Below are 6,000 nucleotides of genomic sequence, written 5' to 3' on the forward strand. Positions count from 1 at the left end.
CTATCGGGGGGAAGTGAGCCTCCCACCAAGTTGCCCACCTGAAACACGGGGCTCTGCTCCCCCCCTTAAAACCTTCGTCAGCCCCATTGAGAAGGTAGTAAAAAACCAAGTATTTGTTTTTACTTTTCAAGTCCCCGCTGCTGCTTTTAAGAGCAAAGTCCTTTCCTTAATGCTGAAGATGAGGAGCCCCTGGGAGCAGCTGGGGAAGATTTCTGGCTAACTGCAAATTTTCCGCAAATGCTTATTTCAAAGCCCATGCAGTAAATCCCAGTCCTCGGCGTGTCCGGTCGAGTTGTGGAACCAGTGGGATCTGTAGCTTTCTTCAAATGCCCAAAGCAGGCTTGTCCTTGTACCCTCTGCCCAGTGCTGAGGGAGGGCCAGCCCCTGTCTCCAAGTTCATCTGCCATGAAAAGAAAGCCTTTCCTGAGACCGCCCAGCTGAGACCTTCTCCTAGCCCGGGAGCCCCTGACACGGGATTGGGCGATTTGAGAACATTTCTTTGAGACTATAACTAATATTACTATTGTACTATAAAAAAGCAGGGGGAAGCGAAAGAACTCTGGGAGATGACTAAGAACCATTACATTGAATTCCCAATCCCCATATTTTTGCCCACCTGCATTTCGGATTTGCTTCACAGGCTAATGGTACAATATTTCAGAGTCTGATTCTTTTTGTACAGCAAAATAACGGTTTGGTCATGTGTACTTATTGTGTATCTAATTTATATTTTAATGTATTTAACATCTACTGGTCATCTTGCCATCTCGGGGAGGGGATGGGGGAAAGAGGGGAAAAATTGGAACAAGAGGTTTGGCAATTGTTAATGCTGTAAAGTTACCCATACATATAACCTGTAAATAAAAGGCTGTTAAATAAAAAAAAAGAAAAAAATACTAAGTAAATGGAATGAATATTAGCAGTATCATCCTACTAAAATGATGAGTGTTTCTCCTCCTAAATTCAGCCATCATTTTTCTGAAAGAAAAATCTTCACATTGCAATGAAAGAGATCATTATATATGATCAGAAATTACATGTTTTAATATAGTATGTTAAATTTACTATATTCTCAAAACAATAAAAAATCACATATAAAAATCCATTTTGTCATGATAAAAAAAAAAAGAGAGCAAGGGGAGATGGACATAAATAATAATAATAATAACACATAAAAAAAAAAACCCCTGGAGGAACACAAACTGATGCAAAGCAAAGTGAGCTGAAACAAGAGAATATTGCAGAACAATTTTGTATGATGATGTTAGGATTGAGCTTTTTTCAGCAATATAGTGATTCAAGACAAGTCCAAGATACTCTATTGAAAATACAATCCACACCCAGAGGAAGAACTGATTATGTCTGAATGCAGATAAAAAAAGAGCATTTTAATTTAATTTTTTGTGTTTTCTCGATTTTTTTCAGTTTCTTGCTTAACATGACTAATATGGAAATAAGGTGTACATGATTGCACATCTACAACCTATATCAAAATGCTTCCTGACTTAAGGAGGTGGAAGGGAGCAAATGTAGAACTCAAAACTTTATTTTAAAAAATGAATGTTAGCTCTGACTTTGGGGAAGGTATCGCAGTGGGAGGATGGGGAAGTCCCCCAGTCAGTGGAAAAGGGGAACGAAGACACCAGGCTCAGGCTGAGGAGAAGACTAAGAAGAGAAAAAATAACTAACTGTGCCAAGAAGGGCCACGGCTATGTGCAGCCCATCTGCTGCACCCACTGTGCCTGCTGCATTCCCAAGGATAAGGCCATCAAGAAATCGGTGGCCAACAGGAACATCTCTGAGGCCAGCGTTTTCCACTCCTATGTGCTGCCCAAACTGTTCCTGCAACTAGATTATTGAGTGAGCTGCATGGCAAGATAGTGAGGAATCGGTCCCTGGAGGCATGAAAGGATCGAACAACCCCACCCACTTCACACTTGCTGGTGCTGTCCCCAGATCCCCTCCAAAGCCCATGTAAAGAGCTATCTGCCCATCAATATTTGTGAACAAATCAAAATAAAATAAAATGGCTGGCCTACCCTAAATAAACAAACAAACAAATAAAAAATGAATGTTAAAATTGGCTTTTTAAAATTTTAATATTTTAATTATATTAATTACGTTATTTTTATAATTTATATATAATATTTTATTATTATATATTATATTAATTATATTTTTATAAACTCTATTTTTATACAATACATAATTATGTTCATTATTATATTTTATATATAACATATTATTATATATTTATAATTAATAATTAAATTAATTTTATTTATTTTATTATATTAAAAAAAGCTTTTTAATCATCAAAACATATGCATGGATAATTTTTCAACATTGACCTCTGCAATACTTTGTGTTCCAAATTTCCCCTCCTTCCTTCCAGCCCCTCCCCTACATGGCCAGTAATCCAATATGTGTTAAATATGTTAAAATACATTGTAAATCCAATATATTCACACAAATCTATACAATTATCTTGCTGCACAAGACAATTCAGATCAAAAAGGAAAACAAAATTGGAAAGAAAACAATAATAGCAAAGAAATCAACTTTTCAGCAAAATAGTACACTATGACCAAGTGGGATTTATACCAGGAATTCAGGCCTGGTTCAATATAAAGAAAATTATTGCCACAATTGACCATCAATATCAGAATCATATGATAATCTCAATAGATGCAGAAAAAAACTTGAAGAAGTACATCACCCATTCCTATTAAAGACACCATAGAGCATAGGAATAAATGGAGTTTTCCTTAAAGTGATAAGCAGCATCTATCTAAAACCATCATCATGCATTGTTTGTAATAGGGAGAAACTAGACACATTCCCATTACGGTCAAGGGTGAAGCACGAATACCCATTATCATTACTGTTATTCAATATTGTATTAGAAATGTTGGCTCTAGTAATGACAAGAAAAAAGAAATTAAAGACATTGGAGTAAGCAAAGAGGAGATAAAAGTATCGCTTTTTAAAGATAAGATATATGCAGACAATTCTGGACAATCGTCCAAAAACCTGCTTGAAACCATTAACAGCTTAAGTAAAGTTGTATGATATAAACTAAACCCCAAGACAGCATCAGAATTTCTACACATTACTGGCAAAGTCCAGAAGTAAGAAAGAGAAATAGAAAATGTCTTGAGACAAAATATTTGAACATCTACCTGCTAAGACAAAGCTAGGAACTATATGAATGCAGTCACAAAAGCACTTTTCACATGGATAAAACCAGATCTTAAAAAAATGGAAAAATATCATCTGAGGGTGTGCTGAGCTAATGTAAAAAAAATGACAATTCTATCTACAATAGTAAATTATTTTACTTGTTTGGTGACATACCAATCAAATTCCCCCAACATTAATTTATAAATCTAGAAAAAATAATAATCAAATACATCTAGAGAACAAAAGGTGAAGAAGATCAAGGAAATTAATGAAAAAAATATAAAAGACAACGACCTAGTAGTACCAGATCTAAAACACTACTATAAAATAGGTGTCATCAAAATTATATGGTTTTGATGTACTGGGTTGTGAATGCTGACTCAGCATTTACTATTGCCAGTCTCTCCTAATTCCCAGGCTCTCAGAGAAATCTCTGGTCACTGTCTTTTGCAGTGTTTAAATCAATTTTACCAAGCTTACCTCTTTCTGAATTCTTCAGAGATCTCTGGCCACTGTTTCATGAGAACAATAGTTGGAACACGATAGAGCACTGAAAAGCAGTTGTATGCAAGCTCAGGATCTTTATTCATGTGTCTACATCCTACCCTCTGATCTCCTGCACACTCTTAGTTCCTATATTTCCAGCAGAGCTCCAGGTGAAAAGGAAAGACTTCCTCCTCTTTAGATGGGATCTATGAGGTCACTTGCACAGCCAATTAGAGAAGGAGATGCCTCCCTTTCCCAGCAGTTTTTGTCAAAGAGTGAATTCTTATCCCAAAAGATGGGGCCTTTTGTGTGAAGTCTGGACTAGCTCCCTGGAAGCCTCAGAATCAGCCAGAGTCAGGATGAGCAAAAGTCCTTGCTATTTAGGGGAAGAAGTGAAGGAGATCAACAAAACTGACAAATTTTCCAAGGATCCTGCCTTGATTCTAGAGTTCAGAATCTCCACCAATCTCCACACTTTTCTCCTCCTCCTCCTGAGGCCAAGTAAAATTCTTTTGCCTCTCTCACTCCACTCCCTAATTCTTCCCTGTAATTCTATTAACCCCAAGCATTGAGCTGCCATTAACTGTGAGAAGAGAAATTTCAAACATGCTAATAGAGTTATTGTCCAATAGATAATTAGCCATAAGTGCTCAGTCATCTGATTCAAGTGCACCTATTCAGAGTTTCAGCCCTTTACACTTTTTAGTTTGTCAAATACGGAACTGTTATAGTCACTGGCTATTTTGTTCTGTGAACCAAACCTATTCCACTGATCAACTAGTCTATTTCTTAGTCAGTACCAAATAATTTTGATGACCCCTGCTTATAATATAGTTTTAGATCTGGTATATCTAGGCCACCTTTCATTTGCTTTTCTCTTCACTAATTCCTTTGAAATTCTTGATCATTTATTCTTCCAGATGAATTTTCCTCTTATTTTTTCTAGTTCTGTAAAATAGTTTCTTGGGAGTCTAATTGGTATAGCACTAAATAAATAGATTAGTTTAGGGAATATTGTCATTTTTCTTATATTTGCTTGACTTATAAGCAAATATAAGAAAGATGACAATATTCCCTAAACTAACTCTAAATGAGCACTTGATATTTTTCCAATTGCTTAGATCTGACTTTATTTGTAGTTTTGCTTATATGTTTCCTGACTTTCCCTTGGCAGATAAATTTCCAAATATTTTATATTATCAAGTTATTTTCAATGAATTTCTCTTTGTATCTCTTGCTGTTGGATTTTGTTAGTGAGGTATAAGAATGATGATGATTTATGTGGATTTATTTTGTATCCTGCAGCTTTGCTAAAGTTGTGAATTATTTCTAACAGCTTTTAATTGATTCTCTGGAGTTCTTTCAGTATACCATCATATCATCTGCAAAGAGTGATAATTTGGTTTCCACCACCTATCAATGGTGATAGTGGGCAACCTTGTTTCACCCCTTATCTTATTGGGAATGATTCTAGTTTATCCCTATTACATATGATGCTTGCTGATGGTGTTAAATTGATGATACTATTTTAAGGAAGAGTCCATTTATTCCTTTACTCTCTAGTGTTTTTAATAGGAATAGGTAATCATATGATTTTTGTTAATTTGGTTATTGATATAGTCAATTATGCCAGTAGTTTTCCTAACATTGAAACAGCCCTGCATTCCTGGTATAAATCCTACTTGGTCCTGGTATATTATCCTGGGGATGATTATCTGTAATCTCATTTCTAATATTTTATTTAAGATTTTTGCATCAATATTCATTAGGGAGATTGGTATATAATTTTGGGGATGGAAATGACTCTAAAAGGAGTGCACACAAATACGCATAAACCAGCACCCTTGCCTGCATTGATATATAAACACACACACACACACACACACACACATAAACACACACACACACACACACACACACACACCCCTTTATGTACTTCTGCATCTGCTTGGTTTCCTGCTAAAGCTTAGTGCTCAGCTGATAATTTAGAGCTTTTTAGAGCTTTCAAAGACACTCAGGGATTCTAACACAGGGATGGCTTTCTAACCCTGGGAACAGTCAACCAAAAGGTCAGTTGGACTGCCCAGTGCTGGGGGAAGGGCCACCTGTGTAAGTAACCTGGAGGGGCAGCTGGGACCCGGTTCTGAAGAGCTGCCTTCGTGCTTGAGAAAACTTACATTGAAATGGACTGGACAGTGGTTATTTGGCTAAAGGAAATTTAGTATTTTATGACATGGACCACTAAGGGTAGCAAGATTATTTGAAAACCATGATTAATGCTCCATGGGTTATATTTTTTTCTAAACCAGCTTCCTAAAGAAAAAGGGTGAA

At 36.2% G+C, this 6,000-nt stretch overlaps 1 pseudogene; it reads left to right on the plus strand.

The window, feature by feature from the left end:
* Positions 1-1,556: 1,556 nt before the first annotated feature.
* On the plus strand, positions 1,557-1,978 carry LOC111720243 (annotated as a pseudogene).
* Positions 1,979-6,000: the final 4,022 nt, after the last annotated feature.

This window comes from Sarcophilus harrisii, chromosome 3, assembly GCF_902635505.1.
Source record: "Sarcophilus harrisii chromosome 3, mSarHar1.11, whole genome shotgun sequence".
NCBI lineage: Eukaryota > Metazoa > Chordata > Mammalia > Dasyuromorphia > Dasyuridae > Sarcophilus > Sarcophilus harrisii.